Genomic DNA, 27,298 nt, shown 5'->3' with positions numbered 1-27,298 from the left:
GTACGCCGTATCGAATGATAACGGCCAACGAAGCGTAAGCTTTGCAGTCTCTCTTGGTAGGGTAGTCCGAAGCACCTTCTTCCCCCGCAAAGATATCCGCAAAGCTACGAGGATATCACGCGACCATCAAACAGAAATCCAAATCGACCACGTTCTTATCGACTGTAAATTCTTTCCGGATATAACCAATGCACACACATATCGCAGTGCGAATATAGATTCGGATCACTACTTAGTCGCTGTATGCATGCGCTCAAAACTATCGACAGTTATCACCACGCTTCGATGTCGAACGCCGCGGTTCAACATCGAGATCGAGCAGCTGCTTAACGTAGCGTAACGTAGCGCAGCATCTAGCAGTGTCCCTACCAACAGAAGAGCAGCTTGGCGTAGCTACAGTTGAAGATGGCTGGAGGGACATCCGATCAGCCATAGATAGTACCTCAGCTGCAGCACTAGACTTCGCGACTTCGCGAATTACAGAATCGACTGGTACGATGGCGAATGTAAACAGTTGAAAAACGAGAAGAATGCCGCATGGGCAAGATTGCTGCAACACCGTATGAGAGCGAATGAGGCACGTTACAAACAGGCACGGAACAGGCAGAACTCAGTCTTCCGGAGGTAGAAGCGCCAGCACGAAGAACGAGATCGCGAAGCGATAGAAGAGCTGTGCCGCGCTAAGGACACACGGAAGTTCTACGAGAAACTGAACCGCTCACGCAGAGGCTTTGTGTCACAAGCTTACAATTTCCGAGACAATGAAGGAAATCTTCTCAAGAGTGAGCGTGAGGTGTGTCGAGAGGTGGCGGGAGCAATACGTTGAGCACCTTATAATGGCGACGTTGCAAGCACCGAAGGTTGCGTGGTAACAGATCTAGGAGTACGTGCGCAGGGCGAAAGATGGCCTGCCCCTAACCTCCAAGAGATTGAGGAAGACGTTGCCCGGTTGAAAAACAACAAAGCCGCTGGAGCAGATCAACTACCAAGCGAGCTTCTAAAATACGGTGGAGATGAAATGGTGAGAGCACTACACTACTGGGTCATTACCAAGATTTGGGAGGAGGAAGTATTACCGGGGAAATGGATGGAAGGTATCGTGTGTCCCATCTACAAAAAGGGCGACAAGTTGGATTGCGGGAACTACCGCACGGTCACACTACTGAGCGCTGCCTACAAGATACTCTCTCAAATTTTATGCCGCCGTCTTTCACCGATTGCAAGAGGCTAGATTCATGGGTGATCACGCTACAACTGACCAGATGTTCGCCATCCACCAGGTGTTGTAGCAATGCCGCGAATACAACGTGCCAACACATCACTTGGTCATCGATTTCAAATCGTAATATGATACAATCGATCGAGATCACCTTCTTTCAGATTATGCACGAATACGGATTCCCGGATAAACTGATACGCTTGATCAAGGCGACGATAGATCGAGTGATGTGCGTATAAGGAACACACTTGAGTTCGTTCGAATCTCGCAGAGGATTACGGCAAGATTTTGGTCTTTTGTGTTTGCTGTTTAACATTGCTTTAGAAGGTGTCATAAGAAGAGCGGGGATAAATACGAGTGGAACGACTTTCACGACGTGTGTTCAGCTGATTGGTTCTGCTGATGATATTGATTTTAAAGCTCGCAAATTTGAGAAGATGGCTGATACGTACATCTGACTAAAGAATGAAGCCAGGTGAATCGGATTAGTCATTAATGTGTCGAAGACAATGTACATGATGGCAAAGGATTCGCACCAAAGACCCGCCACCCCGAATTTATATCGACGGTGAAGAAATCGTGGCGGTTGAAGAATTCGTGAACTCGGGCTCACTGGAGACCGTCGGAGATCGAACTCTTCGATCGAACACAGTTCACCGGCATACGAAGTTGACTATCTACAAATCGCTGATTAGACCGGTAATCGTCTATGGACACGAAGAATGGACTCTACGTGCAGAGGACTAACACGCCCTTTGAGTTTTCGAACGGAAGGTGCTGCGTATCATCTACGGCGGCGTGCTAATAGAAGACGGGAATTTAAGAAGGTGAATGAACCACGAACTGCATCAGCTGCTGAGAGAACCAACCATTGCCCACACCGCGAAAATCTGGAGGCTACGGTGGGCGGGTCATGTCCTGATGACATCAGGATGTCGGATAACAACTCGACTAAAATAGTTCTCGAGAGTCTTCCGACCGGTACAAGAAGACGTGTTGCGCATCGAACTAGGTGGGTTGATCAATAGGAGGACGATTTGCGGACCCTTCACAGAGTGCGGAACTGGAGGACCGAGTAGAATGGAGGCAACTCCTACGATCAGCAGAGGATACTCAGGCCTTAGTCTGACCAGTAAGTAAGCGACAAATCAAGCAGCACCTTTGCTTATGTTTGCGTTAATGAAATCGGTTAAATGTCAAACTCTCGCATGCTGATTGGTTGGTGACGACATTGGCGATGGTTTCTTCCGTCGCGTTTGATAAAGTATAATATCGACAAAAGTATAGGGAGGGTGTTGCAATAATGCAGGATAACAACTCTTTTAAGAATCAATCCTGTGCATCATTTGCTGGAGGCGTAGTGAAATAAATAAAAGAATCCAACGCGAATGAAACCACCTCCAGAATTGTCGCCAATCAACCAGCTAGCGAGAGTTTGACGTTTAAACGATTTCTCTAATACAAACATAAGCAGAGGTGCTACTTGATTCGTCGCTATGATTCGCTGATGGCGATTTGGATGTTGGGGGCGCATTATGTTGTAAAAGCAACAGAAATACAATAAGGCGAGGATTACAGCAGGCAAAATGGGTGAACTAGGGAGAACAGTCTTTGCGCGAACGAGGCAGTATTGTGGCGTGCCGTATTCTTGGGGGAAATTAATCACTTTCCGACTAGAAAATCATATCACGTTTACACCATATTGATTTATGATGTTATGATATTTTTCTATAACTCACCATATTATAAAACTAGACGCAGGTTGATGTAAAATAACTAAAATATTAACATAAAATACATGGAGAATATAATGTTTTATAAAAATAATAACCTCTTTTGTAATAAGGGAGGGTCTTTAAATGACGTAGCTGGAGTCTGGGATTCTGTGACGAACCTGTGTTTTCCTCTATTCTTTTCAATAAATTCAGGTTCAATGCATATAATTCCAAACAAATATGTTTAAAACATGTACTGAGTTGACCAGTATAAAGTTGCGTAAACGAAATTCTGACAACAAACTGCTACATTGTTAAAAAAAAAGTTGTGAAGAATTAGCATTAAGTTAAAATTCACAAATACAAAAAAATTAAAAAAAAAATTAAAAGTAAAAAATAAGTTAAAATGGCCAAATTTGAAATCTTTCGATCCGGTATGAAGCTCATCAACCGATGACATAATATTCTAAGATTGAACAATTACTGAACCAACTAAATTTGATAATGTTGAATGATCTGAATAAGTTTTTAAAATTCTAACAACTGGTGTACATATTTTGTATGTTAAAAATAAAATGAAGTTTAGTGAGTTACATTAAACACCTAAAGGTAGGCAATTTCTTGAAAAAAAAGCCTACTATCGCAAAATTATGCTACGTATTCTCAAATAAAATCATATGTTAACATCAAATTTAACTCAAAACGATGTTTAATAAGCCTACCATGAATAAATAAAAGTGTTTAAAGACTCATCTGATACACAAGACGTTGAAGGAAGGAGATTAGTTTTAACCGAGTTTTAATACACATCCAAAAAAGGCGATATTTTATGTAAAATCTGGCACAATTGGTTTAAAACTTTTGAAAGTTCTTCAAATGTATTTACACAATTGATTCACGTCTCCCATTGAAAGAGAATTGTAGTGTCCTCAGTCAGTGGTTGAAGGACGGGGATCCCATAGTGATCAACTTCGCCCCGCTGATCAACTACCCCCAGATTACGGTACTTTTTAAGGATATGTGTTATCCTAAGTTAAAATAAATAAAGGGTAAGGAGAGTAAATGTAATCAAAATAGTAATTACGGACGGTTTTTCTTTCGTTTTATCCGAGAACATAATAATGCTCTTGGTCGTATACGAAATACACTCAAATCAGTTTATTTTTCGTTTGAAAATGATGTTTTGTATACAAGTTCTTTTTCTAAACTTATTTTGAAAAAGGCGAACAGTGACTGCAATTCTCTTTAAGCAATTTTGAGTTCTGCAACCAAACGTTACTTTCCTAGAGTACACTTCCCGTTATTGTGTAACTTGAAATAATTCTATCTGAATGTGTGGTAAATTATGTAACAAATCCTGTGAAATCATGTCTTACATAAATTGGCTTACCAGGCACCGCAATCGGGCTTCAAATCCTAACATATATCAATGATTGTTCAGTAAATCAAACTCAAACGTCTGGTGAATCTTATAAGTGCGAAGAAAACGGTGAACGACCGTAAACTCTTGATCCGCAAAATATTAAACTGATTTCATCAATCCAGGCCAGTGAGCTCATTTTGATCCGGCACAGTCACTACTGTATCAAGTGAACTCCATTGCTGACCCATCCCATGGCACTCCCATGGCACCATGGCCACTGTAAAGCCACAAATCGATGAGAAATGTTTCTAAAATCCACCAGCCTGTTATGTGGAATCAATCTATCGCAAAAATCCAATTTCCACACATGAATCAATTTCCAATGGATGAACAGAAGCATCAATTCTTCGCTCTGGTTCGCAACAAATCATGGAAACGTGGAAAATCGATGGGCAACAGCGAGTGGGATTGTCAGACAATCAAAAATATGAAAAGAGATATATGCCGACTGGAAAACACATATGGCATTGCTTGATTCTCTTTGGTGTTGCTTGTTTAGTGTGGAGCCGTAGTGTGTTGGGATTTTTTTCGTAATCATTGACAGAGAAAATCCTCAATTAATAACTGTGAATGCGTCGGTTCATCACACACCGGAAGAAAGATGCCTCAAGTGGAACGTTATTCAATAGAGTGTTGTCTATAAACTACTTTAGAAACTTTTCGCAGCATGTATGTATTGTATGTGTCGTAGACTTTGGCCAGAAAACAACCATAAATCGAAAATAGTAAACTGCTTTGGCAGCCTGTTACAATGAATAAAGTATCTAAAAAAAAAAAAACAAATTGACTGACATGCAGAATAATGTTGATGCTTCTCAGCGATAGATGATGTATCAAAGCCAGCAACCCCATATCGCTGGACGAAACCTGCTATTTTACGGAAAATAAAATTTTAAGAATGGATCCATTTACAGAATATTTTCTAAACAAATGGAGATTGCCAAAATTGACATGATTTCACGGATCAAGAATGCGAAGGCTTAGAAGTTTTTGAAATATCTGGAAATCATAATTGGATTGTGTATGCAAATATGCGAGAATTCATTTCTACTGTGTGTCAGTGAAATTGTTGCAGGTCTTCATATACAGACGGCTGTAGTATGTTTGCAGTGGCCTCACAATTGAATTTCATATATTGAGCGTCACAGTCTATTTCAACAATGTTTGGGGCTATAAAACCTTTATTTGAGAAGTTATGGCTTCAAATTTAAGATTTTGAGCCACTTTAGTGTACATTCAGTCAAGTTTATTCTATTGTTTTTGAATATATCAAAGATAACCTTACTATTTCATTTCGCAATTTTCCTTAAAATTGAACCTTTTGACCGTCTTTTATAGCAATATCCAGTTATATGAATCTGATGTATCTTAAATATTCTATTACGTCTTGTAGACAGGTATGCAGATCGAAGGAAATGACTCCCTATGGCTTCGTCGTTTATGATAGCAAGGCACTAAAATCAAAGCTAATAGTTATATACGTACGGCGTCTGGTGATGATAGCTAATTTCGAGAAGCTGTTTCGTGTGAATCTGATCCGAGATGAGCTTCATATGTGACTAGAATTGATCTTCAGACGAAGGATATAACTCGCTAGGGTGGTCCTGTGTTATTAGGTGATTTATCTCAAGTTTATAATAATGTAGAGAACAAAAAATGTCAGTCTACTTGTTCGTAGATATTTTTGAAAAATGCATATTTCAAAATAGAACCACCCCATCGAAAATCAGAATCTATGTATACATTTATGATTACCCTTTATTGTTCCCAGCCGGTGCAGTGTTCTCCCAAAACTATTGATTTTCCCTCTGTCTGCGAGCGCCGCCATCTCCAAAGTGCTCTCGGTTACCGGGTGGCACTATTTTTGTCACTCCTGTGTATGGTCCAGAATTTGTCTATATGCTTGCCAAGCTGCAATCAGCTCGACTCCCAAAAGCACGCTGAGTCACCATTACTTTTACGACTATTATTATTATTATTGGATAAAATGTTATAAAATGTAATAAAAGAAAGATGAAGATCATAATCCATTTTCGCCTCTGCTTTCCCGTTCCACCTGTGACCTTCCCTCGACCAGTGCACGGCCGGCGATACCATTGGACCGGCACGGTATCAAACATTTTCATCGTCCCCTTTTCAGATTTTTTTGGGATACACAATTTACTGGAAAACACATCGCTTATATATGACGTTTATTGAACCGGGCATCCATCTCCGCTCGGTATCATGTTGGGGATTTTTCCTCGATTCAGGCCCCAGGCGAATCATTTCACTTTGGCAACGGATTGATGGAAGATGAATGGTGAGTTTGAATTTCTGGGATAAAACGGGTTGGGTGAAAGCGCTGAAGCATAAAGCAGGTCGCGTTACACAAAGGGGAAAATGATTTTTCAGATTATATCTTTATTAGCCCTGCTAATGGTTGTGCTTGGAGGTTCTGTTCTGAGGTTTTGTCCTAACAAAGGTCGCTTGACCCTATGAATCACATGAAAAAAAAACAGAAAGACTACTTATTTTAACATGGTTTGACAAGAGCGTATAAAGACGTTTTACATGAAGCCTTTTATCAAAAGTGGTGTTGTAAATTATCCAGTGGAATTTAAATATATTTTTCACAATTAAATCTGTACCAATGATGCTTTTCTTTTAACTCTTGAGTTCATTGAAAAGTAATACTTTTGTTTGAATGAAATATTTGATTTTAATTGTTCATCCTTTTCATTGCTTATATTGCGAATCTGCCGGAAGCATATCCCTTTTATGTCCAGACACGTCCCGCAGCCATTCAGGTGGGAGCCTAGGATTCTTTTCTAAGCGAACCATACCCACACTCCAGTGTAGACTTACCCCGTTTGGAACCGGGAGCTGACCGGAACACACGGATTGATCAAGCGGAGTAAGCCTAGGCGTAACGGGGGCCCAGCAAAGGGCTCTGTTACGCCTCTTTAAAAATACCACATATCTAGAAAAAAAGACTCTGTACAAGCAACATGGCACCGCTTCCAAAGTATCACAGCCCAGTTGGGAGTTCCTCAGGCACATCAGGAACGCCGCCAGTAAGTTCCTGATTATGGTCATGCTTTGTAATTGGTAACTGAGATTGGACATGCTTATGTAACTAATATGCACAAGTGAGCTGGTAGCGACGGCATTCTATCGTTTTAGTAAAATCGAGTAACACTGACTTGAAACGGTGGATGGGCTAATGTCGGCACAGCCTTCCGTCACAAAAAAAAAAAAACCGTAGCGTGGCCTTAAGGTACGTTCCTGACCCATGCCCCGTTTAGACAACTAACTGGGTGGAAATAGGTTCAGATGATCACTCCTGATTAACGCTGATCCGGCTTTGAGCCAGACTAGGGCCAACCCTTGGGTGACCTCCCTGTTTGCATAGATAACCACCAGGATCATGGGCGACTACTTTATTTGCAGTAAGGGATAGCGGCTCTTAGGGGGACCGAACAGAAATGACTACTAAATCCATGAACAACAACAACAATGTGATTGGCAGACTGGCGAGATCGCCACTACGAGTGGTTGGTGTACCCACCGGCGAGCAGATGGCAGGAGGTTCAACAGGAGGAGCACGAGGCGACGCAGGACCGGACCGGCCGTAGAAACTCAGATAACAGCTTCATCTTTACTGGCAACGCGATGATGCTACACGAAACCATGCAGCTCGCCGGAGCTGTAGTGGAGAGGTCAAACCGCCCTACGCCTCGAACTGAGATGCTGAGGGCCATGCAATGTGAAAATCGCCTCTCATCACTGGGCGCGGATACAAAAAGCATCCGGCGCACCAGGACTGGAGAGAAGATGCTAGTGCTGAAGAAGGAAGCGATCAAGAAAGGCACCTCCTACAGGGTACTAGCTTAAGAGGTTTAGGTGAAAAAGAGCCTTAACGTGTGGGATGCCATAAACAGCAGTGCAAGGTAGATGCACCAAGTGCATTGATTCTCCAGCGAAAGAGCGCGGCAGGCACGCAAATTGCCATGATCAAGTTCCCTGTAGGGGAGGGAAACAAAAGCGACTGCAGTCGGTAAGATCAGGGTAGGCTGATCAGTGTGCCTGCTCGACATACACGAGCCGCCAGTCACGTGCTTCAAGTGCTTTGAGCAAGGACATAAGTCGTAGGCGTGTAAAGGGCCCGACAGGAGCAAGCTCTGCAGGAAGTGTGGAGTTGAGGGCCATATCGCCAGGGAGAGCAACTCGGCACCAAAATGCCTGATTTGTATGGCGAACAAGGGTTACATGATGGGCGTGTCTAAATGTCCAGCTACGCGAGAAGGTTTAACCTTCAGACAATAATGCAGGTTACACAACTAAACCTGAACCACTGTGAAGCCGCGCAACAGATGCTGCGGCAGTCAGTCTCGGAGTCAAGTACAGACATCGCCCTGCTATCGGACCTACACCGCATTTCTCCTGATAACGGAAACTGGGTAGGTACCCGAGCAAAGTCCAACAACAAAATTACAGCAAATCGAAAACATGATTTGTATTCAGCAACAAATTGATATCACATTTTGATATCATTTTATCTTTACTTAATTTGATTTCAAATTTTGCTTTCGGTTTGCTGTCATTTTGAATCAATGTAAATATTTAGTGTTATAACAGTTTTTATATCTCTTAGTAAACTATGTGAAGTAATTCTAGGGATATATCATTAGTGCAATTGTATTATTGCATTTAGGATTTGATATCAACCGAAAAACTCTACATTTAACGATTTTTCATTTTTCTTGCGCTGATAACAAAAACAGTTATCAATTTGCTATCATCGATAGCAGGAATGGTTTTCAATTTGCTGTCACAGGAACATTTTTCTGCTCTCATTTTTGATGTTTTAACCGTTAAAACGACCAAAACGACAACAACCCGAGTTATCAGAATTTGCAATATCACAGCATCAAAATTTGTTTTCAATTTGTTTTCAGACTTTGCTCGGGTACCGGATAAGGCCAAGCTAGCGGCGATCTGTTCCAGTCCAGGAAATAATGTCCACGTCGCACGAGGGCTTCGAAATAGCGTACATAATCAACTGGGTTTACTATTGCAATTGTTATGCTGTCCCCAGGTGGCCGATAGACCGGTTCCCGTCTGTGCTGGATGCGCACTAGTGGGATTGAGTCCCGTAGTCCTCGGTGGAGACCTCAACACCTGCGCGGTTGAGTGGGGTAGCCGCTTGACTGATGCGAGAGGCTGGGCTCTACTCAAATCTATGGCTAGACTGAACGTGGATGTTGTGAACGTAGGCGACAGAAAAACTACAGTAGGAACGGCGACCTTCTTGAGCTCAGGTCTAAGCGCTAGCTCGGAGGGTCGACGATGGATACACGCACAGTGACCAACTGGCGATTAGATACAGAGTGGAGCACGGAGGAAGATGGCCACATCCGAATGTCATCGACCGTAATCGGGGAAGGCTGACCTCGCGTTTCAATAAGTCAGCCTTTGTAGAGCAATTGCTTATGGAGAGTAACACCGATAACACCATTCAACACTAAATTTTGTTATGGGATGAGCAAAACATTACAGGGGTTTGGGACCCTAGAAGTGTCATAGTGATAAAATGTTTGAAAAATATTGGACCGTGCCTTCACAGTTCAAAACCGAAGTTTGTATGGAGAACTTGGGGTGTTCAATTGATAAGTGCATTAGAACAGGCTGTGCATATACTTAGGCGTTAGACAATAACGAAACTAACCCAAAAACCGAAAACGCCTAAAAATATGCACGGCACGTTCTAATGCACACGCATACCAGGAACCTAAATATTATCGAACTTGCATGAACCTAAAATCTTTTTTTTATTGGGTTTCAGCTTATGGTCTAACCTTTCAGAAAAGCCTTTGTTCAAAATATTCTATCGGTGAAAATTGAAATAAATCAAGTTTGAAGATTTTCTATCAAATGAGGTATATTCAGAGCATAATTTTGTTGATCATCCCGAACTGCAAACAACAAGGCATCGTGCGTGACCTGTCACATACCCGATGGCCTCTTCTTAATTTTATAAACATTATATTCACTTGTCATTTCTCCGGCATCTTTGTTATATGATCAGCCCAAGGGGGTCTGCCGTGATTAATTAGCTCATTTTTTTTATTTTGTGGGCTTCGTGGTCATGCGCTAAGTGGAGTTAAACGTTTAGGTGTATATGTAGTAAGTCATAGAGTAAGACTCTGAAGAAACTTTTTGTGAAACGAAAAATTCCTAAGTAGCTCCTGTGTGTTGTATGTTATATGGTAGTTATATGGTGGTATTCAGTCTGTTCAGCGTCTGGCAGAAGACGGTGTGAAATGCCAAAAAAAAAGAGTTTAGGTTTATGCAAGTTTGATAATACTCAGGTCCCTGGTATGCGTTTCTTTACGTTTCGGCAATGTTTCTTGTCATCTTCAAAAGAATAATCTTTGTTCGTTCTGTGTCTGTTGAATTAACCAAATGATTTGTTGAAAGAGTTGTTGACTGCTTAGCCGAAAAATTCAACATTCAGTGCATCCAAAGAGTCGAACACTCAAACTGCTAGTTATACGATACGTTTATCAAAGCCTCCTCCAGAATCCCAATGTTAAATACTTGGCGATTTACAATTTCGGATTTCGGCTTAGGCAGTCTTTGGTTTTAGCGTTGATTGTTTCTTATCTTCGCCGAAGTTTCGGTCCTCGGATCGGATCTTCTTCAGGGCTCAATACTGGTCAATTAATAAAAACTTTAAAAAAAAATACTTGGCGATGTTAGCATCACAGTATGTTGAAACTCCATATTGGGAGTTCATGCTGTGTGTAACACCTTGATTCTATTTCGCACCATGATCATATATTACACCATCATTGTAGTGACCTAGACCTCCCCCCCCCCCTTGGCAAGATCCCTGCACACGCTTGTAACTTTGACATTTTTTAATATTTTTGACTGAAAATTGCACCACTTCATCATCAGTTTATATTGACAAACAAAATTTCAAATTAATCAAAATTTCATATTTTGAATTATGATAAGTTATGTGAAAAAAAAAGAATTACTATTTAAGAAATCCGTGTTTTAGTGAAAAATTGAAGTAGCTTTATGAAAATTTCACTGTAGCGTCAGAAAATATAGGATCCAATTTTCATCCAGTGTACCTTAAGCAATTTGGCGGGCATTACTTGGTAACGCATTGTAATATATAGTAACGCGTTTAAAATCACTTGTTTGCTTACAATAAAGTTTTCACAGTAGCCAACATTTGAAATTCATACACAAAACTTAAGTTGTCCACTATAGACAATTGTCTATTATTGTTTGTAACCGATTACGCGTAACACACTATGTGTTACGAGTGGGATGTAATATCATAAATAACTAATATACGGAAATTTAAGTAAACGCGTCATACAAAACTTAGAACTAAACATGGAATGGAACGAATTGACGTCGGCTTTTCTGCTGCACCGGTGCTTCAGTATGATCAATACGGAGTGAAAACAGTGGGCATCTAAATAAGTACTTCAACTTTGACGATGGATTACAATTATTCAATTTCGACCACATCATTTCCTATATTTTCTGACGTTTCAGTGAAATTTTCATAAAGCAACTTCAATTTTTCCTAAAATACGGGTTTTTTTTAATATTATGTTCAAAAACCCAGATTAATCCACCTAGTGGTGATAGTGCCTTTCTCGTCGAACATGTACTCATGATCTTTCCTTGGTTGGGATACGACTGGGATGTTTTTGCTTCAGAATGTTGGCTTCAGCCTTTTGGGGGAATCGAAAACACTAGTTTATGATTTTTTCCGACGTTTCGATCTGTATGGGGCCTTTTCAAGGGTTCAATCGGTCAAGGTTTCCTAGTTAAGAAGGCCTTGCCTAACTTAAAAATGTCATACGGAAGTTTTGGTATTTATTGAGTCCGTTCGGTTTGAAACCCTCGTGATGTGGACAATCTCCTACCTATCGGGCGGTTTAGAATTCGGTCCCGGTTTTTGGAATCTTCTACTATTGTTTGTTTAGCTAGTTTCTGTGCTAGGGCCATCATTCCGAAGCATGATCTTTCCGTCGACGTAATGCGAACTGTTACTGAATCCTGAGAATACCTTATTTAGAAAAGCAATAATTTAAATAAAATTGGCAAATTTATTAATTGAACATATTCCGACGTTACGTTAAACGTATAGACTGGGCTGAAAAATATCAGAATTTTCAGTTGACTGCTTGAGCACCTTCACTATCACTGAAGACCGATCAACATCAAGACGATAATTACACGCTAGGATATAACGTCTTTCACAATCACAGATGACTTTACGGCAGGCCTGCCCAGCCTTTCGTGGCCGCGGGCCACAAGTGATACTCCATACCAAGGAGAATACATTTTACTAAGGTGGCGCAGATAAACATTGCAAACCACTGGTTGTCTCTTCCATTCTTCTGGTGTTCTTATGGAACTAAAATAGTGACGTCACTATTTTAGTTGCATAAGAACACCAGAAGAGTGGAAGAGACAACCAGTGATTTGCAATGTTTATCTGCGCCACCTTAGTAAAATGTATTCTCCTTGACTCCATACCAGTCGACGGGCCTGACATTAAATTTCGACATCAAATTTCGAAAGCACGAATGCAACGGTGAAATTGTGTACATCCGATTACCCGTTCTCACGGCAAATCACAACACTGACATCATTTGGGTCATAAAAATGTGAGCAAGAATTCTTGATTTTTTGCAAAAATCGCGCTGAATACTTTTTTTTCTGAATTTTGCCGAACTGCAGGTTGCAGCAAACAATTTGCTGAAATTCAGCAAACTTTCCTGATTCGTGCAGTAAACTCTGCTGTTCAGCAGCAACGTTTTTCTGAAATTCAGTAAATTTTGCTGAAATTCTGCTTCAAATTTGGCTGTACCTTTCAAGTTTAAAATTTTTAAATTTATGTATTTAAATTTTTTAATCTTTGAAAAGTTTTAACAAAACACTCTACCTATTTCGAGTTTATTTTTAATATTAAATTTTATTTAAATATGAAATATCTTCAAATATTTCAATCCTTGGGCCAAGTTTCATTCATCGATTCCGCGGGCCGTATGTTGGACAGCCCTGCTTTACGGTCTTCGACATAGTTTTTCCTTCACACTTTAGGCTATATTTTATTATCATAGGTAACCAAATTCATGTAAAATTAGACAAAAAATGCAAGCAAGCGAAATTGCCAATTGGAAAAGAGGATTGAAAAAACTTTCTCCGGGGTTAATGCCCCATATAACGTTGACCTATCCTACTGTATATTTTTACAATAGAGGTAATAAACTATAGAGGGAGAATGTCGCTGACGTCGCCGCCGCAACATCTCTTGCTGGCGAAGATAGGGATGGATATAAGTGTCAAAGCAAAAAAGTATGCAGTTTGACAGATAGATACCCGGGATGTTTGCGAACGAGAACAAAGGAAACAGCAGCGACATTCGTCCTCTATAGTTTATTAACTCTATTATTTTTACACCTCAGTGATTTGATGAGATTGCTTTAGTACAGACAAACAGACATATCATTTGTAACATATTGCTATTATATTCATCGTTACGAAAAAAATAATCACCAAATGCTAATCAGGTTGCGTTTCACTGCGGCTTGATGTTGGTAGTGAGTAGACGTCAAACGAGCAACAACGATTAGACGTGTGCGCCGAAGCAGTTTTCACCGGCGGCGGCGGTTATAGTAATTTGAGGCAGCGGCGGCGGCGACGCCGGCGCCACGCCGTTCGCTCTATTCGGCGGCGGCGGCGGCGGCGGCGTAATAGGCGTGACCTTTTTTTTGTGAAATGCTAAAAAACGTTAATGCAGAATAATTTGATTACTGAACTTAAGTACAATTTTCATCTATTTTATGTGAAAGGTGTAATGTATGTAGATCAGAGATATCAATAAAAACTATCCTTGCAAGAATTGTGCTACATATAAATTTTAGAGAGAATCCTTGAGGACGTTTACCAGGAAATTTATAAAGGATTCCTCTCGATAGAAATTCTCAACGTTGCACGTCTCTTCTTAGGATATTATTTTCTAAAAAAAACATTTTAGACCAGTGTCATTGTAAAATAATTTTCTTGAAGTTCTGTGAGGGTTCTTTTCAGGAATGCCTCGAAGGATTCTTTCATGCGTTTCTTCAGCAATTCCTCCGGAAAATGTTCAATAGATTCTTCTAGAAGTTGCTCCACGAGGCTTCCTGGAAGATCCTCAGATATTCTTCCACGGGTGGGATCGCAAACTTCTCTAGAGATTTATAGAAACCTTCCTTCTTGGATTCTTTCAGATTTTTTCCGGCGACCTTAAAAAAATCCTCCAAAGATAATTTCAGGAATTATTTCTTGACATTTCTCCCGGAATATCTCAAGATTTCTTCTTGGAATTACTGCTCAGCATTTTCCAGTTTCCAGAATATTTCTTTTTGTGATTCAATTATTAATACTTCACAAGTTCTTCTAGTATTAGGTAGACCTGTGCGCCGCCGCGCCACGCCGCCGCCGCCGACACTTTTTGTCCTACGCCGACGCCGACCTTGATATCGGCGGCGCGCCATACGCCGATGTTTGTCACGCCGCCGATTTTCATTTTTCGCGCCGGTGATCAGTGCACGAATAAAATTTTGTTTACATAAAATTGAGATAAAATAACTAAAGTTTTTCGATGATTCAACTAAAATTCCAATCAAAAAATTCTTCAGAAGTTCCTTTAGAGATCTCTTCAGAAGTTTCTTCAAAGATGTCTCCAGTAGTTCCTTCGGAGATTCAGGGATGCCTCTAAGAGTTTCAACATGCATTTTTTTTTCTTCAGCACATTTCTCAAGAAGATCTCGACAGGAGTACCTTCAGATTTTTTTTTCAGGAGGATTCAGGGAAATGCATTAGAGATTCATCCAGAAGATCACTCAGAGGTTTCTATAGGAGGTCCTTCAGAGATTAGTCTGAGAGTTTCTTCAGAGATTCCTCTAGTAAATCTCTCAGGAAATCCTCTAGAATTCCAACAACGGGTTTCTCCTGGGTCCTGGCGTTCTGTGTTCTTCAGAGATCACTCCAGGGGAGTTCCATCAAAGGTTCCTTCAGGAAATCTCTTCTGGAATTTTTTCAACAATCCCTCCTGAAATTCCTTCAGGGATTCCTCTTGAAGTTTCTTCGATATGCCTCATGGAAATATTTCAGAAATTTTTTCAGGAGTTCTTTTAGGGATTTGTCTAGGAGTTTCTTCCGATATTCCTATCGATGTTCATCCATGGATTAATTTAAAAGCATTTTCGATAATTCATGCAGCATAGTAGTTCTTTCAAGGAATTCTCCAGAAGTTCTTTTGGTGATCTCTTCATGAGTTTCTTCAGGGATCTCCCTAACAATTATAGGAGGATTCAGAGATGCCTCCAGGTGTTCATTAAAAATTCCTTCAGAGGTTCGCTAAGCTATTTCAACAGGTGTTCGCTCAGGTATTCTTTCAAAAGTCCTTTCAGATATTCTTTCAGAAGGATTCACAGATGTCTCCTGGAGATCGATCAAGGATTCCGTTAGAAGTTCCTTCAGGAACTCCAGCAGAAGGTCTTTAGAAATTAGTCTAGGAGTTCCTGCAGGGATTCCTTCTGAAGTTCCTTTAGAAATTTGGCTTTGAAATGACTTTTCCAGTCTTGATAAAATTCAAATACAGCTATTTAATCTTGTCCGACGTTTCGGTTACATTTGGTACTTTCCTCAAGTACTCAATTATTGCTAATTTCTCGTCCAGTGTTGGTCTGTGGAACAATCGTTGTCAAACGGATTGAGTTTTCTCTCACAGCAGTTAACGATTTTTGGATTCGACTGCGATATAATTTGACTGTGTCTTTTCTAGTCATGACAAAATTCGAATGTAGCATTTTTATTAAGTTCTTATAGAAATTCATACATAGTTCTTACAGAAGTTAGTCCAGGAGTTCCTTCATAGTTTTCAGGGATTCATGCAGATGTTTCTTCAGAAGTTCCTCCTGAATTTCTTCAGGGATTTCTCCAGAAGTTCATTCAGAAATCTCTCCAGGAGTTCTTTCTGAGAATCTTTCAGGAGGATCCAAGGATACCTCCAAGAGAATTCAAGGATTTTTTTTATTTGTTTTTATTCGTGAATTTTAACTTATGCTAATTCTTCACACAATTCAAGGATTTCCCCAGAAGTTTATTCAGGGATTCCTACTGAAGTCCATTCAAGAATTAGTACAAGAGTTCCTTCTATGAATCCTTCATGATATCCTTAGGGGATTCCTCGAGAAGTTCATTTAGGGATTCTTCCATGAGTTCTTCAAGGGATCGCTCTTGGGGTTTTATCAGCTTTTTCCTGGAGGACTCACGGATGGTCCAGGAGTTACATCAGAGATTTCTTACAGGATTTTCTACAGGGAATCTTGCAATAGTTTCTTCGAGAATTTCCTTAGGAATATAATAAGGCATATCTCCAGGACATTCTACCGGGATCTCTCATGGAGTTTCTACAAGAATTCCTCAAGCATTTCCTTCTGGAAATCTCCCAGGATTTTTTTCGGAGACTCCTCCTGATAATCCTTCGGGGATTCCTCCTGGAAATCCTTCAGAAATCTTTCTACCCAGAAAGATTCCCTCGGGAGATTCCGCTGAAAATCCTTCGAGGAGTCCACCTGGAAATCCTTCGGTGATTCTTACTGAAATTCTTTCGGGGATTCTTCTTGGAATTCCTACAGCAATTCCACCTATAATTTCTTCGGGGATTCCTTTTGGACTTCCTTCAGGGATTCTTCCTGGAAATCCTTCGGGGATTCCTCCTGGAATTCCTTCAGAGAATCCTCCAGGAATTTTTCCAGAGTTTCCTCCTAGAATTCCTTCGGGGATTCCTCTTGGACTTCTTTCAGGGATTCCTCCTACAATTCCTCCGGGGATTCCTGCTGGACTTCTTTCAGGGATTCCTCCTTGAATTCCTCCGGGGATTTCTCCTGGAGTTCCTTCGGAGATTCCTTCTAGAATTCCTTCGGAGATTTCTTCTAGAATTCTTCGTTGAATTCCTTAGGTTGTTCCTCCTGGAATTCCTTCAGGGATTTCTCCTAGAGTTGCTTCTGAAATTCCTCCTGGAATTTCTTCGGAGTTTCCTCTTGGAATTCCTTTGGTGATTTCCCTTCCAATTTTTTCGGAGATTCCTCATGTAATTTCTCCTAGAATTTCTTCGGGATTTCCTTCGGTGAGTCCTAGAATTCCTTCGGGAATTTCTCCTGGAATTTATTCGGGAATTCCTAATGGAATTTCTTCGGTGATTTCTCTTAGATTTCCCTTAGAAATTTCTCCCGGAATTTCTTCAGAGATTCCTCCTGGATATATTTCGTTGGCTCGTCCTCAAAATTATTTCGGGATTATTTCTTGAATCCTCCTTGAAATTCCCACTGATATTATTTTGGTGATTCCTGTTGGAATTTCTTTGGTGTACTGCTTGAATTCCTTTGAAATACGTGCTAGTATTCTTTCGGGATTTTCTCTTGGAATTCCTGCGGGAATTCCTGGTATTTCTTCTGGGATTCCTTCTGGAATTCCTTAGGGGGTTCCTCCTGAATTTCCTTCGAGGATTCCTCATAAAATTTCATCCGGCATTCCTCCTAGGCTTTTTTCAGGGATTCCTCCTGGACTTTAACGAGGATTCCTCCTGAATTTTTTCTAGTGATCCTGGAATTCATTTGAGGTTCCCTTTTAGAATTCCTTTTAGGGTTCCACTTCGAATTTCTTCGGGAATTCCTCCTAGAATTTGTTCGAGGATTCCTCTTTGAATTCTTTCAGCAATTCCTCCTAGAAATCTCTCAGGGATTTCTCCTGGAATTACTTCAGAGATTCCTCTTGAATATTTTTCGTTGATTTCTCCTAGCAATCCTTCTGGAATTCTTTCGAGGGTTCCTGCTGGAAATCCTTTGGGAATTTCTGTTGGGATTTCTGTGGGGTTACTGCTGGAGTTCCCTTGGAATTCGTGCTGGAATTCTTTCGGGATTTCCTCCTGGAACTCCTTTCGGGATTACTCTTAAAATCCCTCCGATGATTCCTGCTGGAATTCTTTTGGGGAATTCCTTCGGATATTCTTATTGGAATACCTTCTGAAATTCCTCGAAAATTCCTGTCAGGGAATTCTCCAGAAGTTTTTCCAGGGATTTCTCTAAAAGAAATTCTTGAACTATCAAAAATTTCTGCAGAAGTTCCTTAAGGGTTTCATTCAGCAGTTCTTGCAGAGATTATTCCAAAAGTTTCTTCATGTGTTCCTCCAGGAGATTCTTTAAGGCTCCTCCTGGAATTCCTTCGAAAATTCCTCCCGGAAGTCATTCGAGGATTCCTTAGTGTAAATAGTGTGACCTTATTATCAAATGTGATAGCTTCTGATGTTTCTAAGAAAACAAAACAAAAACTGTAGCAAAATCTATCTCAAGAAAAAACATCTGTGTGACACTAATGAAAATTCGATCGAGTCAAACAAGATGTTTGAGCATTGGTTTCGTTTTGGTCAAATATTTCAGCATGTGTACAGGCATCTTAATAATTTATGTCATCAATGGTCATGAAGAAGCTAGGACTAGATTACAAATTCTAGAGCGTAATGACAACTTCTTTGTTCCGCCAATGTTGACATTACGGTCAAATTTTGGTCACGCCGATTCACGCCGCCGCCGCCGCCGCCGAATGCTGCCACCGGCGTGACGCCGATGACGCCGCCGCCGCCGGCCAAAAATGGCCCTCGCGCCGCCGCCGAGCAAAATAAAGTCGGCGCACAGGTCTAGTATTAGGGAGTATTATTCACTAATACCATGCAGATATTATGCAAGGTATTCTTTCAAGAATCCAGAAGTATGTCCAGGAGTCTTTTGACCTGGCTAAGATCTATGTAGAATATAGATCCATCTCGCCCATTCATTTTTTTTTTACTACAAACTATTTCTGAATTGCCTGTTCGGTACTTTTTTCACAAGATTAGAACAGCAAAACGATCTCGGTAGATTCAGTAATCGATTTTACTGAGGTTCAGTAAATCAACTGTCAAAATCGTATGGAAAAAGTGAACAATGCATTTTTGCTGAACCAGTTCGGTCCTCAGCAGTTTTAATCTCTTCAATAAAATTACCGAACTCGGTAATCAAAATTAAGTGTGTACCTTTGTCCGCAACTTCTGCATGAATTTCCGATGAATTGTTTTCAAGTGCATAGACCTAAATATCCCACACACTCCGATATTAAAATTTTATTCAAATGATAAAAGTGCATTTCACCCCACACTCCCATAAGAACAACTGCCCAGGTGCTTGAACTTCAATTTACGCCAATATCAATGCCCATCGTAATTATCGCGCAAAATTTCGGCAGCTAGAAAAATCGCACCATACATTACTGACCTGGTTTTATGAATCATCGCTCATGTGACGACGGACGGTTGGTCGGCCGGGGCAACGATCGAGCAGCGATACGTTGTTCATGATCGTACACGTTGGGTCCGGTTGGTGTGGTACAGTTTTGATTACGTTGGTTGAGTTGACGACGATAACGATGATGATGGTAATGATGATGATGACGAGTAGGATAGGTAGAGTTCTAGGTTTTGGACTTTGAGTATTTACTTTTGGTATGGTTTTGGATACGCCCAAGTTGGTTCGGGCATTGTTAGGAAGTATCGTGACTATTTCGGCAAGACGAGAGTGATGGTAGGAGTTTTAGACACGCCCAAGCTGGTTCGGGCATTGCTAGGAAATTTAGGCTATAAATACTGAGGCTTTGGCTTCAGTCGGGGAGAGTTCGGTGACAACGTTAACGCAGGCAGCACATCGGATAAGTCTTGAGCTCCCATGTGGGACACCTCTAGATACTGTCCAAATAAAGGCTATAGGTAGGACGTAGTAGTCGGGTCAAGAAGAAGCTGGAAGTCTAGTAGTTCGGTGAAGAAATACTGAAAATGTTAAGGTAATATAAGAACAAGTGAATCGTTATAATATAAGTGATGGTTTGTGATACTTCAATATAGTTTATTAAAACTGTGTCGGACTGTAATGAAATGAAAGATATCACATTCCGTGTAGTGTTTAATGCTGCCCCCGGACGGTACAGGGCGCTTCACAAGGATTCCTTCAGAAACTTCTTAATGATTTTATTCATAAATTCCTTAAGGATGTTCTTTAAAAATGCCTTCAGTGATTTTCTCAGAAACTAATTCAGGATTTTTTTACTTATTTTTTTCCAAAAATTTATCAGAAATTCTTCCAGAAAATCCTCTAAAGCCATTTCAGTAGTTTTTGTGGTGATTCTCAAGAATTCCCCCAAGGAATATTCCAGGAGCTCCTCCAACGATTGTTTCTGAAATTGTTTCAATAAAATTAAATATCATCAGGAAATTTTTGAACATTTCTTTAAAAATTCTTTCAGATAACCCTCCAAGGATAACTCCTACATGTTTTTTTTATATAATTTTATGATCTACTTCTGCAAATATCTGTGGAGTAATACCTCAAAGAATTCCCGGAAGAATCTCCAAAGGAATCCTAGGAAATATTTCTGAAATAACCGCAGGAGGCATTCCAAAGAAAAACCTTCGTGGCATTTCTTCGGTAACCCCTGACGATATTTTCCAAGGGACTCCTTGGAAGAAAGTCATGGAAAAATGTTTGAGGTAATCTCTTCCTGATATTAATGAAAAAATCCTTAAACTACTGAAGGATTCTTAAGTGATATTTCAGATGAAATTCTTTAGTAGGCTTTAGATGAAATCCACAGAGGAATTTCTGAAAAAATCCTTGGAGGATTTTTTGAATAAATTGTTTATCTAATTCCTGAAGATTATGTGAAAGATTCAGGCGTAACGCAAATTTATTGCACAGAATGTAAGCAATTTAATGACGTGAATGTATAGGTCTTAAGCATAACACTAGTTTACAAAATAAAACGAAAGTAAGAGACGAATGCCGAGTACGGTAAAGTCTCTCTAAACAAAAAAAAAAAAAAAAACGAAAGTCGTGAACTTCTGTCAACGACCAAAGTTTTTGAAGTACAATTTAGCACTGATTTCGAAACCGTGCTTCAAAAAATTTCAAGTAGAGCGGTTTTTGAGTATTAGCTCAATATCAAGTTTTACAACTTTTAAAAATATGGAATTTACTAAAATTCAAATATATTGCGTTTTGTTCAATCAATTACAAATCTTTTTCCATAAATTAAAAGCTGAATACAATACCATCCGATCATCTGAATGCAGGTTTTGCGTAAGATTAATGAAATTCAAGATATTGGCGAGTTTTAGGGACGATCTCATTAAATTTTAACCAAATTTCCAAAAATATATAAAGAAATGTATTTTTTTTCAATAAGAAAAAAAAACATTATAAAAAATCTTTCTCAACGTTTATTTGACATATCATATGTAGGCGAGTTACAGTAAGACATTCAGCTCAATCGGAGCAATGATTACGGAGAATGAGATGTGTGAAGTGACTGACGTTGCTTAAAAATAGAACAAAAAACGATTTCAAATCATCAACCTTGTATGAAAAGTCGAAAAAGTTTCCGCTCTACTGTAATTTTTTTCCTTCGCGTTTTCGAACTCAGGGCATGATTCTACACCAAAAATGACCATCAGCTTACCGAGTTCAAAAATGCTGTAAACTAGTGTTATTAATACGTCATTCTTGTAAAATTGAATTCAATGTGACGTAAACAATTTGTGAATTGTGCATCATTACGTTTCATATGACGAAAAATTCAGTTAAATGTTAAAGAAAATTACGTCACTTGAGCGTTTATGGAAAATTTATGGAGGAACTTAAAACACCTCTAAGAAATATTTCTGAAAGAACATTCGAATATTTTTTTATGAAACTTTGGCGACATTTCTGAAAGAATGCTGAACTTTTTATTTTCTAAAAATAAAACGCTGTCAGGAATCCAAGGATGGTTTTCTGAAAAAAATCCCTGGAGAAATTTCTTAAATAATCCATGAGCTTCTAAAGCATGGAGTTGTTTAGAAGAATTTATGATGACATTTCTGGAGAGTACTGTATAGGAATTTCTGAAGATTGCATGGAATATATGCCTTGACAATTGTCATTCGTAAATTGCCTTAAAAATCTTCCAACAGATAAACAAAGAATATGTAGGAGGATGTGTTTGTGAACCAAATTAGATGACCGCTAAGATTTTTTTTTGATAATAATTTATGGATTATAAAAGAGACTCGCTTAGTACTTAAAATTGAATAAGTGAGGATCTTCAAAGTGTTGCTGTAAGAAATCACTAAAGTAAATCAAATAAAAATGTTACAAAAGATAAAAGAATTCCAGAAATATACATCTAATATGCAGAAGAAAAAACAATAGAAATTGTTTAAAATTGCTATCAGCTTTAAATAGGTGGTTTGTAAAATGTTGGCGAGAAAAAATCTTTGTCGTTTTCTCATCGGCGTGGGAAATTTGTGTCGGCGGCGTGGAAAAATATGAACAGCGGCGCGCCGGGTAAATTTAACTGGCGGCGGCGGCGTGGAAAAATCGTCGGCGACGGCGGCGCGGCGCGGCGGCGCACACGTCTAACAACGATTGATATTTGTTTCAACCGTTGAAAACAAGGACGATAGAGAGTGAGTAGAGTAAGACGTCAGTATGTATGTGGCCTTAGTTCAGTCAAGATTTTGTTTTCTTACACATATCGCTTGCATTGACTTTGTTCATTTTTGAAGTTCCTGCGAAGCACCCTAGGAAGCACCCAATGCTGGTTTTGCATCACTATCGGTAACCTCTATTGTGGTCTGAGCCTATTTTCTTGCTAATCGTTCCTCATGGTTAAAAAAAAGACCGCGGTTCGATGTGTCGCATGCATAGGTTTGGTTCTTTTTTGCATTTGGCCACTTCCGGCTGGACACCCTAGATCAGCCTGGAACACTATCGGTAGCCTTTATAAAGATCTTCGTTGTGATCTGAGCCTATTTTCTGACTAATCGTTCATCACGTTATTTAAAAAGCCGCTGTTTAATGTGCCGCAGGCATGGGTTCTGATATCTACTACATTTGAACACTTCCAGCGGGACACCCGAAACCGGTTCCGGAACTCTATCGGTTGATCCAAATATGATCTGAAACTATTCTATTTTATAAACCGTTTATCAGGTTGCCTGAAGATCTTGCGATTTGATGCGTCGCATGTAAGGGGTTGGTTAACTTTTATACTTGGCTACTTCCGGCGTGACATCTGGAACCGGTTCAGTAACACTACCGGTTCCGATATGGTCTGAGAATATTTCCCTGCCCACTGTTCATCAGGCTATCGAAAAAGCCACTGTTTGTTGTATCGCATGCATGGGTTTGGTTCACTTTCATATTTAGCCACTTCCGGCGGAACACCCAGAACCGGTTCCGGAATACTACCGGATCATATATGGTCTGAGAATGTTTTCCTGCCTACTGTTTATCAGGTTATCGAAAAATCCGCTGTTTGATGTGTCGCATGTATGGCTTTGGTTCACATTCATATTTGGCCACATCCAGCGGATCACCCGGAACCGGTTCCGGAACACTACCGGTTCAGATATGGTCCGAGAATATTTTCCTGCCTACTGTTCATCAGGCTATCGAAAAAGCCGCTGTTTGATGTATCGCATGCATGGATTTGGTTCACTTTCATATTTAGCCACTTTCGGCGGAACACCCAGAACCGGTTCCGGAATACTACCGGTTCAGATATGGTCTGAAAATGTTTTCCTGCCTACTGTTTATCAGGTTATCGAAAAATTCGCTGTTTGATGTGTCGCATGAAGGGTTTGGTTCACTTTCATATTTGGCCACTTCCGGCGGGTCACCCGGAACCGGTTCCGGAACACTACCGGTTCAGGTATGGCCCGAGACTATTTTCCTGTTTACCGTTCATCATGTTTTCGAAAGTGCCGTGGTTTGATGTGTCGCATGAATGGGTTTGTAGCGTTTTCATATCTGGCCCCTTCCTGGGGTACCGATCCGGAACACCTAAATGGCCATAACTCCGGAACGGCTGGACCGATTCGAACCATTTTCAATAGGAAACAATGGGACCAGATTCCGCGTCGAATGAACCGTTGATCATTAAAATCGGTTGAGGTTTACTGCCAAAAAGTGATGTGAGTTTTTTTGTACACACACATACACACACACATACATACATACACACACACAGACATCACCTCAATTCGTCGAGCTGAGTTGATTGGTATATGTGACTCGACCCTCCGGGCCTTCTATCAAAAAGTTATTTTTGGAGTGAACATATAGCCTTTCCAGTACACTTAGTGTACGAGAAAGGCAAAAATGACTTTTTGAACGATCGATTGCTCCTCATCAATTTCATCCAAGTAAAAGGACGATAAGGATGACGTCACAAATTGACGTCCAAAATTGAATTTTACATTGCTAAATAGCGTGCCTCGTCTTCTGGTACACTGTGTGCCTCACCACACACACATTGCTGCCCTCGTTAATGCTTCTGAGTTGTTTTCCACCCAATTGTTAGTAGGACGATGGCATAACTTAAGCTAACCACGTAAATAAAGTCTGATGGAAAACGCTGCGATATTGCGGTAAGGATAAAGAAGATGGCTGATGTGGAAATCGTACCGGCGAATGTTCTTATTACTTAAAATATTAAATAAATATGGCAATTCACACCGTCTTCAGCCAGACGCTGAACAGACTGAATATTACTATCATCATATAACCGACAACACACAGAAGCTAGTTAGGATTTTTTCGTTTCACGAAAAGTTTTTTTCCGAGCCCCACTCCATGACTTACTACATATACAACTAAACGTTTATCACCACTAACCGCATGACCACAAAGCCCACAAAATAGAAAAAATGAACTAATTAACCACGGCAGACCCCTTTGGGCTGATCATATAACACAGATACCGGAGAAATTACAAGTGAATATAATGTTTCGAAAACTAAGAAGAGACCATCGAGTATGTGATAGGTCACGCACGATGCCTTGTTGTTTGCAGTTCGGGATGATCAACAAAATTATGCTCTAAATATACCTCATTTGATAGAAAACCTTCAAACTTGATTTATTTCAATTTTCACCGATAGAATATTTTGAACAAAGGCTTTTCTGAAAGGTAAGACCATAAGGTGAAACTCTATGGAAAAAGATTTTAGGTTCATGTAAGTTCGATAATATTTAGGTTCCTGGTATGCACATATAAATTGAACACCCCAAGTTCTCCAAGAGTGGGTCATCGTTTATAAGGAAAAATAAAAAATTCAATGGTATCCCATCAGATCAAAGCTTTTTTGATCCCATTTCAGGACCCAAATAAGTGTGCAAAATTTGAGCACGATCGGTTATGCCTATGTTTTGCGCATCGCGTTTAAAGTTTGTATGGGATTTTACACGGGAAAACATACTTTTTTACTTTTCTCTCATGACAAGCTTAAATTTTTCTAAAACCATGTAACCAATAAAGTGAAAACATAGCCCAGGGTGTCCTGAAAGACTTTATCGAAGACCGCGAAGTGATCTGATGCTTATGAAAAAAGTTATAGCGTTGGCATTGCTTGGCGAAACAGCATGTTGCTATTGTTATTCCTTTATATGTTAAAACATAAACACATGCATGCTGTTCGTTGGTTATAACTATTTTCACAAGCATCGGATCGCTTTGCGGTCTTCAATAAAGTTTTTCAAAACATCGTAGGCTATCATTTCACAGTATCGGTTAAAAAGTTTAAGACAAACTTTTTCAACTTATAACAAAAATGCAAAAAAGTGTGTTTTCCCATACAAAATTCCATACAAATTTCAATTGCAATGCGCAAAGTGTAGATGCAACCGATCGTGCTCAGATTTTGCACAGATACTCAGGACCCGAAACGGAACCAAAGAAGCTTTGATCTGAGAAAACGGTTCCGATGACTCACGCTATTCTCCATACAAACTTCGGTGTGAAGGCCCGGTCCAATATTTTTCAAAAATTCTTTCACTATGACACTTCTAGGGTCAAACCCCTGTAACCAGGTCATGGTTGCTTCCGACAGTATCTACACCGTTTCGGGCATGCGGATTCTCCCGAATGCCCAGTGTGCAATGGTTTAGAGGAAACGGCGGAACACGTTTTGTTCGTGTGCCCGCGTTTTCGCACAATGCGTGACCGCATGCTTGCCACATGCGGAGAGGACACAACTCCGGACAACTTGGTCCAGAGGATGTGTAGAGATTAGTTTGGCTGGAACGCCGTTTCAACGGCTATTACCCACATCGTCTGAGAACTACAGAGGAGGTGGCGCGTGGACTCGGAGAGTGGCTAGTCCAGATGCAGTACAAGAGGTGGTCCAGGGGTTCGGAGTCGAGTCGGCTTCGTAGGTCATACCGGTACCCTGCGGTCGAGATCGACCCTTACAGCGATTAAGTGGCCGCGGAGAGGAAGTCCCGGTAGCGGTGCTGTCGTGGCGTCGGTCTACTGGGTTGGATCCAAGCCCGCGGTTGGAAAGGGATCCCCGGCAAGGGTCGGGTGCAACAAACCGCTGAATTGAGATTCAGCTATTTATTGCCAAAACGATATTTTTTGCCATTTCTCGGGAATGGGGCGTACGCCACCCTTTTCCCCAATCATTTGCAACATTTTTGCATTTTTCGCTCATGCCAAAGTAAGAGAAAGGGAAACCAACATTTTGGAATCTCGGCTTATATTTTATGGCATAAACATCGGGCATGGTTTTCAACATATGTTGAAGCCTTCTGTGCCTGTATTCTGGGTGACGAAATTCAAGTACATACAGGGTCGTCTTGATGAAATAAACAATTGCCTAGAAATCCAATCGTAAAATGGGTTGAGAAGAATGATCTGATTGTTTTTGCAACAAGAAAAAACTTGGAAATGCATAACTTTCCCCGAAAAGAAAGGTAATCACAGACGACGATCATAATTGGATCGTAAAATTATGTTTTGAATCGA

General features: G+C 40.3%; 1 protein-coding gene across 6 annotated transcripts in view; it reads right to left on the bottom strand.

Annotated features, from left to right (window-relative positions):
- The window catches only part of LOC115257156 (uncharacterized), a 771,557-nt gene that overhangs the window by 254,540 nt on the left and 489,719 nt on the right, over nucleotides 1–27,298 (bottom strand). The gene's annotated exons all lie outside the window — the stretch shown is intronic.

This window comes from Aedes albopictus, chromosome 1, assembly GCF_035046485.1.
Source record: "Aedes albopictus strain Foshan chromosome 1, AalbF5, whole genome shotgun sequence".
Lineage (NCBI taxonomy): Eukaryota > Metazoa > Arthropoda > Insecta > Diptera > Culicidae > Aedes > Aedes albopictus.
Note: the sequence above shows the minus strand (reverse complement) of the source record. Positions and strands in the feature narration are given on the sequence as shown.